Consider the following 16,072-nt stretch of genomic DNA (forward strand, 5'->3'; position numbering starts at 1 on the left):
CAAACACTTTTTCAAAATAAAAAGGGAGAAAACTATACATATATAACATAAATGCATAACTAAACCTGAAGCTAAACAACTGAATGAAAACTGTAATGCATTATTAAACCACTGAACTATTACAATAACCCACAACCTAACTAATCACTAAGACACAAAAGAGCTCCGACCCCCTTCACTAACTCTAATGAAAAAGAAAAACCAATTAATAGAAGACATATTTATCTACCATTAAAGATTTCACTTCATTCAACTTATTAGAATTATTGGGAAGTGCATCCAGATATTTTTGCAGCATTAGATTTTTTTTTATTGCTCTAAGTGTCCATAGATAGTGGTAAATGCTTTTCTATTATATCTGTGGATGGAAAAGTAGTGCACTTTTAATTTTTGCATAGGTTGAGAAGTCTCATGATGACAAATTTTGGATAACCTGTGTTCTTGATGGGTCAAGTTACCCTTTCTTTTCAACGTTAAGAAAATTTGCAAATGTTCATTGCATATATGTGTGTAAAAACAAATGATCGAGTATATGGAGCTTATCACACGAGGCAAACAAATCACAATTACAGCAGAACAACAGTGTCTTTCCCTTAGACTTATCATATTAATTGTTCCTTTTCTGCCACTCTCCTGGTGGGAAATAACCTGGAAGGTGTTTCTTTTACAAAAGACAGTCATCAATGGATTATTTGTGTTCATGAAGGTAACTTTAGCCAGGCTATTTCCTACGAGGAAAGCAGTGGGAATGGAGCAATGTTGTCCTGCTGTAGTTGCCTCATGTGATAACCTCCTGGACCTATGATATTGGTCAACAATTCCCTTGCTGTTTCCAGATTGCTCATAACATGTATTGTCATCTGCTTTGGTAGTAGTCTCAGAAATAGCCAAAACAAACACAAAGATATTAATAAGGATGGACTCTGAGTAAGGATTGAATCTGAATTTATAAAATTGGACTGGGCTGATGGTTCCTTGACATGCCCTTTCAGAACATGATAATGCTTTTGACAACATCAACATACATTTTCATTTATACTGGCAGATGAGAAAATGGAAATCTAAGCCAGTGGGATCAAGACGTCACCAGCACCTCCAGGATCAAATAATATGAATGCAGCAATTTCAATATTGTGTCACTTATAGCAAGTCCTAAAAGAAATAAAGCCAAACATGAGTAAAACTATTTAGATATAAAATGTTTATCATACAACTTGTCAACCTTTTTTATTTTCATTTTCTACTAAGATTGAAAGATCAAAGAGAGCTTTAAAAACACACTGGCTGAAATTCTGTATCAGCCACTTGGCTCAGTATGTTTCACTAATGAGTTCATCACACAAGACAGTCAAACCACAACTACAGCAGGCCAACAGCACCTTTGCCTTTGACCTATCAGATGTCATTGTTCCTTTCGCAATGATACTCTGGTGGAAAACAGTCTTTTGCAAGCACAAAAAATCTATTAATGACCTCCTTTTGTGAAAAAAAACAAAACTGTCTGTCTTCGCTTTTTTCACCTTTTTGTGATGTGACCCTGTGTGCCATGATGCATTGGGACTGCATTCCTCATCCTGATCTCCTGGGATGATTTATGCAACAATGCTAAGCCCATTATGAAAGTCACTGCAAGCGTGTACTCCTTCAGAACATGGGCAATTAAGGCAGAGGCATTACTTTCTCTCTCTATTGACTTTTTCTGATGATCTCCATTTCACTCAGGGGTATGTATACCTGTTGTATGGGAATTCCTAAGGACTGAGCATGACAAGTTGCATGAAAGTGATATAGCTGCGTGGTGCAGATACACCTTGAAATAAAAAAGTGGTGAAGGAAGCGAGGTGGATACACTCTCCTCCTTGTACATAGAACTTAAATACCTGAATGAGAACTTACATACATAGAACTTAAATACCTGAATGAGAGATTACATGACATCTCTTTCCTCTTCTGTTTCTGGTTTGTTCTCCTTAACATCAGCTGCGTCAATGCCAGTTTTGTCTTCTTTGTTGTACAATGTAATCCCATACAACCAGGCATGGTTGTCTGGAATTACATTCCACAACAAAGAAACTGATGTTTGGAAAAACAAACCAGAAACAAGAGAGGAAATAGATGACAAGCAAGACAAAGAAAGAGGGGAAAGGAATCTCCTCTGGAAAACATTTGTCTTCTCTCTAAAAATAAAATGGTAAATCTACGCAACTCTAGAAATGTTAGTACTGGCCTCTAAAAGAGACTTGACCCATTTTTCCTTAACCCTAAAGAATATCTGGGCATCTGCGGTTGCTTGTAGAGCAGTGGTTCCCAACCTTTTTTGACCGGGGACCACTTAACCAGGGACCACTCTCCAATGTTAGTACCAAAAGGGTTACGAATCAGTTTTTGGTCAACTCTAGATTTGATTTGGTTACTTGGGGAGCTGATTCAGAAAATTGCATTGGATAGACCACATCAGCTCTAGTTTGTGATACAGAACATATGACATCCAGTAGTCACCATCTGCTTGCACACATAAAACCATATTTAATAAGGCTCAGCACTATAAGAGGGTTTCGTGAGATTAGTTGCTCTTGTTGCAATGGTGTAGTAATGGTGAGGCTGCGGACCATATTTTAGTTCTTGCGGACCACTGGTGGTCCGTGGACCACAGGTTGGGAACCACTGTTGTAAAGGTTTTATCTGCAAAGGAAAGCATGCAAATCTTACAAGACATCAGTCTGCTAAACACACTACTGGATTGTTTTAAATGGTCAAGAATTCTCACATTGAATAGGAGGTTTCTTTAGAAATGATTATTGCATGTGTCAGTCACTTTTCAAAGACTTTACTGATGACTCCCATGAAGTCAGTGATCAGACTGGGTTTAATATGCCAAAAGCTGCTTTAGTGCCACTGAGCTCCTACTGATTGTTAGACTTGTCAGTTTTATGTGAATTAAACTGACACCTCATTTGACAGTAAAAAAATTCATAGCATAAGGAGGTGCTCAGTTGCCTCAAGGCCACCTGAGTTTATGATATTAATTTCTGGTCTTTTCTTAATTCCTAGAGAAAATCCATTTGATGAAATAGGGACTCCATAGACCTGCATGAAGTTCCACCTTTGAAATCCAGCATTCTTCTAAAATTCATCCTTTTCCTTGCTCTTGTGTTCACATAAGTACAATTAAGGTAGAGCTATATGCTACTTTTAAAAAGAAAGAGAGAGTGATTTGAGGCATACCCCCCGCCCCAATGGATGCTGTGGCATTTCTTTTACTGAACCCATGAAATATTGTAAATGGGCCTTGACACCTACTCAGCTTTCCACAGTGCTTTGCTATGAAGCAAATTAGAGTTTATTACACAAAGAAGGCAAATAGCAATTGCAGCAGTAAAATAGCATACTTATCACATTACAGTATTTCTTCAGGGCAGTAGGAAGGCTGTTGGAAGGTATTTCTTTTACAAAAAGAGGTCTTGTATCTGTAAAGGATACACCTTTTGCTTTCTCTCACTGGGAGGGAAGCAAGGGAGAAGCAACATCAAATGACAGTTCCCAATAAAGCTGCTGTCCTCGTATTGAAATCATAGTTTGCCTGTCGTGTGTGATAAACTCCTAAGTGTGGCATATGTTAAACAATTAGTAATGGTGTGTGTGGAATTGTACTGTATAGAGTAGTACAAAAGCACCAATTTGAATACAAATGCTGATGGGAGCTAGAGATATTTTAGCCAATGGGCTCCCATGCTTCCTATGAATATTGGGAAAGATTCTCTCATTAGAGTTAAGGGAGTTTTCTTTCCATTGAGAGGTAAAGCTCTCCTTCTCTTGCCAGGTTCCCCATGCAGATCATCTCCTCCATGGCACCTGCTACTAAAAAAATAATCATGTAACTGTTTGATTACAGGTATACCTCAGGGCCATTCCACACAGCCATATAATCCAGAATAACAAGGCAGAAAATCCCACAATATGTACTTTGAACTTCCACACTGCCATATATGGGAGCCACAGTGGCAAAATGGGTTAAACTTTTGTTCCGGCTGAACTGCTGACCTGAAGAACAGCAGTTTGAATCCCTGAGATGGGGTGAGGTCCTGTCCATCAGCTCTAGCTTTCCTTGCAGAGACATGAGAGAAGCGCCCACAGGATGATAACACACTGAGGCATCCTCTGGACAACGTCCCTGCAGACGACCAATTCTCTCACACCAAAAGTGACTTGCAGTTGAAATCTACAAGCATGTGGACAATTTCAACAGAAAGGAGGAAACCATGAAAATGAACAAAATCTGGCTACCGGTATTAAAAAAAACTCTAAAATTACAACAGCAAAACAACAGAGAGGAAACAATCAGGGACATCTAATCACCTTTCAACAAAAGATTGCCCCCGGCACTAACAAGCCACACCAAACAACTGCCAGGCCATCAAATGCTAATCAAGGTGGTCAGTTGAAACATTCACACCTAGCTCCAACAGACAAGAGTTCTTTGTCCCACCCTGGTCATTCCACAGATATATAAACCCCTTTTCTTAGTTCCAACAGACCTCACTACCTCTGAGGATGCTTGCCATAGATGCAGGAGAAACGTCTTGAGAGAATGCCTCTAGACCATGGCCATATAGCCCGAAAAAACCTACAACAACCCAGTGGTTCCGGCCATGAAAGCCTTCGACAATACAATGACTTGCAGTTTCTCAAGTCACTTCTGACACAGTTCTAATACCGCAAAAAGAAGGGCAACTCAGCATGTTTCAGCAAACTTTTTATTCAACGCTAACCATATGTCCAAATAAAATGAAATAACCAGGTTGAGTAAGCCTTGCCCAAGTAAACAAAAAATTAGAGCATTTCCCCCCAAAATGCATCCAGACATGATTTTTCTCTCACCGACTTCGTTTTTGCTAATGATTTCCTTTTTGGCAGCCAAATTTAGGGATCTATGCTTTTTTAACCTAATGATAACTGGTGAACAGTCATATTGGGCCTGGAGAACTGGGTCCGGAGAACAAGCTCTGTGAGGAGCGGCTTAAAGAGCTGGGCATGTTTAGCCTGCAGAAGAGCAGGCTGAGAAAAGAGATGATGGCCATGTATAAATATGTGAGGGGATGTCATAGGAAGGAGGGAGAAGGCTTGTTTTCTGGTGCCCTGGAGACTAGGTCATGGGACAATGGCTACAAGAAAAGAGATTCCACCTGAACATGAGGAAGAATATCCTGATTGTGGGAGCTGTTCAGCTGTGGAACTCTCTGCCCTGAACTGCGGTGGAGGATCCTTCTTTGGAGGCTTTTAAGCAGAGGCTGGATGGCCATTTGTCAGGGGTGCTTTGAATGTGATTTTCCTGATTCTTGGCAGGGGTTGGACTGGATGCTCATGAAGTCTCTTCCAACTTTATGATTCTATGAAGGGAGACACAGATTGGTTAACATGTACAGAGATGTTCTCAGGGTCTGACATTGTAGTCATAGCATCCAACAAGGTAGCCCTGAGCACATGATATTGCAGTTTCAGCATTTCTAGCACTAATGACAGAGTTCAGCAAAACAATACAGGTTAATGATTGTCAATTTTGTTTGCTGTATATGATGTGTTTTAATCGTTTAGGATATTGTTGTGATAGTATTGATATTGTTGTGATAATTTTCATTGTGTAAACCGCATTGAGTCGCCTTATCAGGCTGAAAAATGCGGTATAGAAATAAAGAAAATAAATAAATAAATAAATAATTATGGGTGAAATGTCAACTTTTGCCAAAATGGACTTAATCAGGATAATTACAACAGACCAGCTGAATCTGTAATTCTTAGGCAAAGGTTCCCCCTGACATTAAGTCTAGTCATGTTTGACTCTGCAGGTTGGTGCTCATATACATTTCTAAGCTGAAGAGCTGGCATTGTCCATAGACACCTCCAAAGTCATCTGGCCAGCATGACTGCATGGAGCGCTGTTACCTTCCCACTGTAGCGGCACTTATTGATCTACTGACATTTGCATGTTTTCAAATTGCCAGGTTGCCAGAAGCTGGGGCTAACAGCAGGAGCTCACCCCACTCCCTGCATTCGAACCAACAACCTTATAGTCAGCAAGTTCAGCAGTTCAGTGATTTAAACTGCTGTGCCACCAGGAGGCCCTACATTATGGCAAAAAAGCAGGGTCCACTATGAATATCAAGTAAAACAAAGAAAAAACTCCAGAAATCTAGCTTTCTGAAATAGCTGCCTTCATTCCCAAGATCAGAAAAATAACTGATCAAGTCCAAAAGCAGAGAAGGAGACAATTTAATGAATACTGTAAAGAGTGGGACAGAAACAATAAATAAGGGACAGTTGGTTATTTTGCATAGTTAATGAAACAGAGAAGGACAAGTATGAGAAGGCAAGAGGAGAGGAAATCTATGGATCATCAAGCAGAGTGGATGGGATGTAATTATAAGAGAAATGTAAAGGAATTTTATGAGGGTATAAAATATGAATGGTTAAGATTGGTTACTAAGCTGGGCCAGTGGGACTGGAGAATAAAAGTGATCATCATGGTTGGAAGGGAAGAGTAGAGGAAAGAGTTTTAGCAGAGCATTAAAATGTCAGTACGTAGAATAATGGGGTCTGCCTGCTCTCAAATATATAGAGGGAACAGAACATCCCAGAACTTGCATCTGAGGAAATTATGCAAAACATAATGGCTCGAAAGAACAATAAAACACCTGGGAGAGGGAGTTTGTTGCAAAAATCACCCAAGTATGAAGGTAATTTTTTTGCATTTTGTTTTTTAAAAATAGAACTTAATTGGAAACATCTGGAGAAGGGACAAAACAGAAGAATGGGATGTTATATTATTTTGCCTTAGCTGTAAGAGAAGGAATGAATAGAGCCTATTCATAATTGATGGGCAGTGTGCTCAATTACTAAAACAAACCTTAATCTTGGGAAATTGCTTATGATGAAAAAAAAAACCCTTGACAAATATTTATGTGGATGCCAGTAAAAGAAATTTTAGGGAACTAGGTGGTTTAACTGTAGTGGAACTATTCAGAGAAGTATTGGAGATAACCCGACTATGACTATAGAAAACTTTTCTTTGCTGTCTAAACATATAAACAATATTCAAGCTGGGAAAATGTGGTATTCTATTCCATATGATCTTCTTGCAGCCATGCGTGCCTTCCTACAACAGGGAAGATAAACAGCAGTTGTCTCGCTGAGCATGCATAAACAGCAAAATAAAAAAAAGCAGGAAAGCAGATAGAATCATAGAATCATAGAGTTATTTATTTATTTACAATATTTTTTCTACCCTGACCTTCTCAACCCCCCCCCCCCCCCGGGGGGGGCAACTATTGGGCCATCCAGTCCAACCCCCTGCCAAGAAGCCCCCGACAGATGGCCCTCGACACATTCTGTGCAAGTCACATGGATCTTAGATAAAAATTACCACATATGCAGTAGATATTGCTCATGCACAGTTTCTCTTTTTCTTTGTAACTCTGAAGTCCTATAAAATACTGATGCTTAAAATGAACTCTTTCCTATCTCAGCCAGTGCTGTTAGTACGGTGCCTGGTTGTTCACTTGGCCAAAGTTGATAGCTGACTGTTGTCTGATTAGCTTCCTACTCAGTTTCAGGTCTCACCCCAGCTTCATGTCCCAACTGGGACAATACTGATATTTCAGTCCTATTCAACACTACTAAAACACAGAATAAGTCCTCCAATTTATGCAGCAGATTTGGGTTGTAAAGAGGCAGATAATAGGTATTTGCTTTGTTTGTATAGAGACAATTTGTGCTTCCCCACCTCAGGCAGCAAAACATTTTTCACTCCTTTTCAAAATATCGATCTCCTGTCTTTCTTCGGGGGAATCAAGGCCATGTCCATATGATTCCCAAGTGCTACTCCTTTCGGTCCTGACCAAAGGGAAATCTAATCAGTTTTGGCAAGTTGACTTCATCTTGTGCTTTGGGACCATGCCATGGATGAAATGCTGTCCTTGAAGCCCTAATGGCTTATTCTGCTGTAGTCATTGGTAAGCAGCTTTTGAAGTTTTTGGCAACACTTCCAGGTACTGTAGAAATGAATAGTGGAACAAAGAAAAATGTGAGTAAAATGCACTATTATGAAAGCAGTATTAATCAACTCTGCTAGAAGACTTTCTTCATCCCTATCTTTCGCATGTCATATACATACAGGTAAATGCATGTATTCCAAAATCAAAAGAAAATCTGAAATCCAAAATACTTCTGGGACAATGCATTTTATTTATTTAGTTAGTTAGTTACAACATTTATATGCCACCCTTCTCATCCCGAAGGGGACTCAGACCGGCCCACAAGATAAATATACATATAATATATTATTAGCATAGTACAATATCAATATTATATATTACTATATTGTACTATACCATTATACTGTAATATTATTAGTATTTATTTGTCGTGTCAGAGCAACTAGTCCATTATATTACATTTCTAACAGAACAAAGCAAACAAACAGACAAATACAAAACTTGTGAGTTTGGTAGTTGGTTAAATGTCCTTTGACCAGTATCTGGCCACTTGGAGTGCTTCTGGTGTTGCTGCAAGGAGGTCCTCCATGGTGCACGTAGCAGGGCTCGGGTTCTATTGCAGCAGGTGGTCAGTGGTTTGCTTCTCTCCACACTCGCATGTCAAGGATTCCACTTTGTAGCCCCATTTCTGAAGGTTGGCTCTGCATCTCGTGGTGCCAGAGCGCAGTCTGTTCAGCGCCTTCCAGTCTTCTGTGTGCCCAGGAGGGAGTCTCTCATTTGGTATCAGCCATTGGTTGAGGTGCTGGGTTTGAGCCTGCCACTTTTGGAATCTCGCTTGCTGAGGTGTTATTATAATATCATATTATTAGTATTAGTATTATATTGTATTACATTATAATATTATATGTATTATATACAATATATTACATTACATTATATAATATTATTAGCATAGCACTGGAGACAAGATGGAACTGTCCCTTGCCCCCCCCCCCCTTTTACTCTGGCCCAGAGCAGCAGTTGGTGCTGTGGGGATAAGGGATATTCACTCATATCTCAGTAATCAGCACTTATAGTATCATTATTTTCTACAGTATAAAGAAGTTACAGGGTATAGAAACTGAAGTAATAACAACTGACATTATTTATTTATTTATTTATTTATTTATTTATTTATTTATTTTGTGATGAAAGCATTGCTTAAATAAATAAGTATAGAATTGATAAAATAAAGGGAGCACAAGCAGCTAGATAATTTCAGACCAAAAATGGGCAAGAGTGACCGCATTGTCTGTAACTTTAAACAGTTCTTCTTCTGTGCATGAGGCAGGGCATTGTGGGCAATCATAACAGATGCTGAGTTGTTTGTTCTGCTCCAGAGTCGTACAAGGTGGAGGATCTGTCTAGGTAGTGCCATTTTGTCAGGCTGTCTTGTGAGACTTCTGAGTCTGTTCAGGGATTTCCAAGTTGCCCATTCTTGCTTTCTCCCCAGAGGAATACCCTTGTGGGGGGCCATCCAGTTGGGATTTCCTGGTTTTGCTACCCAGAGGGATATTCTTACTGTTGCTGGGGAAACATTTAGAGGAGTTGTGGTTTTCATGAAACCTTTCCCTGATTTAAGTCTACTGGGAGGAGACTGATGGCCATACAGTGGGTGGCTTTTACAGTGTGCAACCTTATTTCTTTCGCAATTGGCAGCAACTTCCCGTCGCACATTGAGGGGGGCGAGCATGCCAGCAAACTTATAAAGTCTACCAGCAGATGTAGGTTTAAGACATCCTGTGATTATTCTACATCTCATCTTGAGTCATCTTTGGGCTTGAGAAAGGCAGGATAGAAATACTGTAAATAAATAAATAAATGTTTCATTCAGTGCTATGTTCACCTGCTTTGCGTGAGCAGACTTGTGCCAAACAGTGCAGGCATACTCAGCACTTGAATAAGACAAGGCCAGGGCTGATGTTCTTATTAGTTTTGGGTCAGCACCCTATGTGCTATTAGTAAGTTTCCACAGGATCAGGCATGTAGCCGGGGGGGGGGGGGGGGGGCTCGGGGGGCTTCAGCCCCCCCCCGAAATTTTCATGGTGGTTCACGAAAAGGCCTTAATGGTGCATTATTTAAACTGTTATGTTTATTCATATCATGATCTGATCACCTTACTCAATATATCCCATATGCATGGGGGTATTGGGGTAACGATACAAAAGGTTTGCTAGGCTAGCCCCTCTTTCACTCAGACTCAGCCCCCCCAAAAGTCAGCCCCCCCGAAACCCCCCCCTGAAAAAAAATCACACCCCCCCCCCCCCCGAAACGAAATCCTGGCTACGGGCCTGCACAGGATGTTATTACATGCAGCTACTTAGTGCTTGGTGTTCGCACAGTGTTTTCTAAATGTTAGTGTTCAATCTAAGGTGGTGCTGAGATATTTAGGGTGGGAACAGTGTTCAAGCTCTTGGCCTTCCCAGGTAACCTTCACTTTCCTGTTGATTTCACGATTATGTAGGTGAAAAGCACACACTTGTGTCTTGGCAGGGTTAGGCTTCAGGTGGTTATCTTTGAAGTAGCTGGAGAGATCTTTCAGGGCATTAGTAAGTTGGTTTTCAACTGTTTCAAAGTTTTCAACCTCTGTATTCAAAGTAAAACCCACATGAGGTTTGATGGGGCTTACTTCCTAGGAAATGTGTACATAGAACTGTAGCCTTAATCTCAGTCATTTTCATCTTTGTGTTTTTGTTGCCCCAAAGATAAAGGTATTGCATCCCCTATGACTGTGAACCGACTACGCAAAATTAAACTGGCTTTCCTGCTTTCAGACTTGTTCCAAAACCAATATGCCCTTTCATAAATCTGGGGCCCCAAAACGGTATACTGTACAAAGGAAACCTAACAAGGGACTCAGTGATGGAATCAGTGATCAATACTTCTTTCCTTGTGACTGATTCCTGGGCTTATGTAGGTTGACACCCTTGTTTGCCACCAGAGGATCACCACCTTGCAGTTATCGTACCAGATTTTCAGCTTATATAAATTACAGCACCACAAAAAAATCGATAAGAGCTGGGCCTCTTTCACATCAGCGGAGGATTCCAAATCTTTACCTACAGCACATGAAGTCACTTCAAAAGGAATGGGACTTCAAAAGAAATGCTCACATTCCTTCTCACCCAGCTTGTTAAATAAAGGCCAGAGAACTTGGAGATGATGTACAATTACAAGGCCTGCTAGATTTAAGAGGCAAAGCAATCAGCTAAACATAGGTAAATCAATTCACTAAAGCATTTATCAAAGAGAAGGTCAATTTTAATCAATGAAGCTGAGTATTAAGGGGCTACTTGGTGATAGCCCTGTATACGCACCCTGAAAATTCAAGTGCAGGCTTCCCTAAAAAACAAATAAATATTTCCCTTCTTGTCTAGAATATTGTGTTTGAACCAAATCTGCATAGTATTTATGATCACAGGGCAGACCTGAGGAAACCCGACTCCAAATCCACAGTCAGACATAAAGCTCATTGGATGATTTTGGATTAGCGTCAACACTAAGGATGTAAATCTTTATATATTTTGCTCACATGGGCAATTATGAATCATTTAATCATAGTTCTCTCTACAATTCAAAAATTATTCTGCAGGGCAGGGAGGGATCTACATAAACTGCATTTTGTGTGCACAGGCTAACTAATTTCACAAGATGTGGGAGGGAAAAAGTACTGTTTATGCCACAGTTGAATTCCTTGGTGTGAATTTAATGCAATCAGTCAACCAATAAAGAAAACAAATGGTTGTTTTAATGCATCCATACCTTTCAGTATATAATAGAACAGTGGTTCTCAACCTGTGTGTCCCCAGGTGTTTTGGCCTACAACTTCCAGAAATCCCAGCCAGTTTATCCGCTGTTGGGACTTCTGGGAGTTGAAGGCCAAAACATCTGGGGACCCACATGCAGGGGCGGCTCAACCCATTACGCAAAGTAAGCATTTGCAGTATAGTTGATTTTGCCCAGGGGCGCTCTTGAGGCGCTCTTGGGGGGGAATAGACCTTGACATATGAGAGTTGTAGTTACGGGGATGTATAGTTCACCTACAATCAAAGAGCAATCTGATCTCTACCAATGATGGAATTGAACCAAATATGGCACACAGAACTCCCACGACGAACAGAAAATATGTATCAGTGCTTGGTTGGGGGGGGGGGGGGCACCAAAATATTGTTTGCTTACTATTGAAAATTACCTAGGGCTGCCTCTGCCCACATGCTGAAAACCACTATAATAGAGCATGTTATAGCAGTGCAGGCCTGCACAACTGGTGACCCTCCAGGTGCTTTGACCTCCAACTCCCAGAAATCCCGACCAGCTGTTCCAATGGTCAGGAATTCTGGGAGCTGAAGTCCAAAACGCCTGAAGGGTCCCATATTGTACAAGTCTGAAGTATACAAATGGTACATAATATATTGGGCTGTATATTCCTTCATAGAAAGGTTGGGTATCTTGTGGCATTCCAGATATTGCTGATAACTTCCATTTCCATCAGCTCTTGGCACTGACTATACTTGCTAAACCTGGTGGACGTTACAGTCCAAAAACTTCTTGGGACCACCAGTAGCTAGCTCAATTGCATAGTTACTGGCTTAAAGCAACACTTTCGGGAATATTGCTAGTAGTTTCAAAATTGCCTGCATGGTGTTCTAATTCCTTTTCTTCTGTGCAAGATACCACATTATGAGCCACTACAATGAAAGACCCGACTAATCTGAGGCAGTTGTGCTTTTTTGTTGTTTTCAACCTAGAACAATCTTAGGTTGACCCTATTACAGGATTTTCGTGGCAACATTTGTGGGGGGGTTTGTGTGGGTTGTCTTTGCCTTCCTCTGTGTTTGATAGAATGTGGCTTGTTCACAATCATCCATGTGTTTTCATGCCCAAGCAAGAATTTAAACTCTTGAAGTCCACTGTTCAAACCACTGCACAATACTAGCTCTCAATATGAGAGAGCTAGTTAATGGGTTTAAAATTAATTTTAAAACATCAAAGAAATATGTGAAACAGATTATTAATATTGTTACTATTTTGCTAGAATTCCTGATCAGGGCAAAAGGATTGTATTTTATTGCCTAAATACTAGATGGCCCATGTGGTCCCTTTCAACTCTATGATATCCCAAAGAATGTATTAGGAGATGCTGAGCTCAGATGAATGCTTGTAAAGGTTCATGCCCAAGCAGCTACCTCTATTAACAACTGCACTATCTAGTCTCAGTCCTGTTGTAAATTTCAGTGAATCACTTCTGCCACTGAGCAAAAACATGGTGATTTACATACTGGGAAACAATAATTGGCCTAAGACCTATTTCCAGTATGCATCATTTCTCCAACATCTCAAATTAATTGTTTTGGTTTACTGATCCAACTAAGTGGAGCAATTTGAAATCATTTGCCTTATCAGAATTCAGAAATTTCTCTTCTGTCACCACAATAGGGAAAGTTTGCCCAGTGGTCTGATATGCTTAGCAGGATAAATTTCATATGTTCCACGAACACTAGGTAGCTGGATCAATTCAATTAGAGAATAATAGGATTGTGCTCAGGCCTTCCAGTCAGTGAATCTTTGCCGCTGCAATGCAATTTCATAAAGCTCTGATTGTATGCATCAAGCAGGTAAAGAGTTTGCCTAATTATAATTATGAAGACTTTGCCAGTGGCATTCATGTGAGAGATTAAAAGGAAGCTGGCTATTAATCCGAGATCTTTCGATTGCTGTGTACAACAAGTGATAAGCAGTTGAGCTCGCTAAATTCTGACTTGTTATTATCTTCCTATCCCAACCCAACCCAAACACATGCTGTGCCTTGTTGGCATTTTCTCTGTTGTGCATAAAAAAGGGATGGTTTATCTTGTCTCTATTCACTATGTGTGAAAACCAGCACAGCGTGCATAATAGAAGTTACTATATACTTCCATGTAACGGGGGGGGGGGGGGAATAAATAGTTTTGAATAGTTAAGAAACAAATATTTTCTAACCAACTAGGCTGGAGTTGTTCTTATACATACAACATGTGAGGGCAATGCTAAGCCAATCTGAGGAGGGTCAAACTCCTGGGCTGCTGATTGTATCTATACCACTCTCACTGTTCCTGCTATAGAATGACAAAGAATGACGAACACAGCAGTACAGTGTTCCCTCACTTATCATGGGTGTTACATTCCAGGACCACCCGTGAAAATTTATTTATTATTAACTACATTTCTATACCGCTTTTCTCACCCCTGGGGGAACTCAAAGCAGTTTACAACATAATAAATGGCAAATTTAGTGCCTCACACACACACACACACACACACACACACACACACACACACATATATATATATATATATATATATATATATATATATCACATATCTAAATCAATAACATATAACTGTAGATAAAAACCGATGTTATACCGATGTCCAGAACTGTGTAAACAGCAATAAACACCCAAGTAACACTGCACAATGTTGTATGTACATTATGAAATGTTATGTGAAAGCCATGAGGAGGCAACCATGACCATTAACATGGAATCATAGAACTGTAACTAGAGTCCAAAGCAGCATTTCTCAATCGGTGGGTCAGGACCCCAGGGAGGGTTGCAAGGGGGTGTCAGAGGGGTCACCAAAGACCACCAGAAAACACAGTATTTTCTGTTGGTCATGGGGGTTCTGCGTGGGAAGTTTGGGGTTCAGAATATTCTTTGAATGTAGGTGAACTATAAATCCCAGCAACCACAACTGCCAAGTGTCAAGGTCTATTTGGGCATATTAAGTATCCGTGCCTGGTTTGGTCCAGATCCATCATTGTTTGAGTCCACAGTGCTCTCTGGATGTAGGTGAACTACAACTCCCAAACTCAAGGCCAATGCTCACCAAACCCTTCCAATATTTTCTGTTTGTTGCGGGAGTTCTGTGTGCCAAGTTTGGTTCAATTTCATGGTTGGTGGAGTTCAGAGTGCTTTTTGATTGTAGGTTAACTATAAATCACAGCAACTACAACTCCCAAATGACAAAATCAACCCATCCACCCTCCCTCTCCAATATTCAGATTTGGGCATATCAGGTATTTGTGCCAAATTTCGTCCAGTGAATAAAAATAAATCCTGCATGTATGTTGCAGGGAAGAGGGATTAGTTCCTTGTAGATGGTATTGTAGAGATTGCAAAACTCACTCTATATGCTGAAACCAGATTCATACATCAAGTTCTGTTGTAAAAATAATAATAATAATAATAACCAAGAACTCTCCTATAATTTACACATGAATGTGTCAATATAGCTGTAAGGAAGAACTCATTTCTTTGGCCTAAAGCAGTGTTTCTCAACCTTCCTAATGCCGCGACCCCTTAATACAATTCCTCATGTTGTGGTGACCCCCAACCATAAAATTATTTTTGTTGCTACTTGATAACTGTAATTTTGCTACTGTTATGAATCACAATGTAAATATCTGATAGGAAGACTATAAGTATTTTTATTCACTGGACCAAATTTGGCACAAATACTCAATATACCCAAATTTGAATACTGATGGAGTTGGGCGGGGGTTATTGATTTTGTCATTTGGGAGTTGTAGTTACTGGGATTTATAGTTCACTTACGATCAAAGAGCATTCTGAACTCCACCAACAATGGAACTGAACCAAACATGGCACACAGAACTCCCATGACCAACAGAAAATATTGGAAGGGTTTGGAGGACATTGACCTTAAGTTCTGGAGTTGTAATTCAGCTATACCCAAAGAGCAATGTGGACTCAAACAATGATGGATCTGGAGCAAACTTGGCACGAATATTCAATCTGCCCAAATGTGGAGTTTGTGGAAAATAGACCTTGGCATTTGGAAGTTGTAGTTGCTGGGATTTATAGTTCACCTACTATCAAAGAGCATTCTGAACCCTACCAACGACAGAATTGGACCAAACTTCTCACACAGAACCCCAGGACCAACAGAAAATACTGTGTTTTCTGATGGTCTTTGGTGACCCCCCCCCCCCCCCGACACCCTCTTGCGACCCCCAGGTTGAGAAACGCTGGCCTAAAGAAACA

The sequence above is a fragment of the Anolis sagrei genome, chromosome 1, assembly GCF_037176765.1.
Source record: "Anolis sagrei isolate rAnoSag1 chromosome 1, rAnoSag1.mat, whole genome shotgun sequence".
NCBI lineage: Eukaryota > Metazoa > Chordata > Lepidosauria > Squamata > Dactyloidae > Anolis > Anolis sagrei.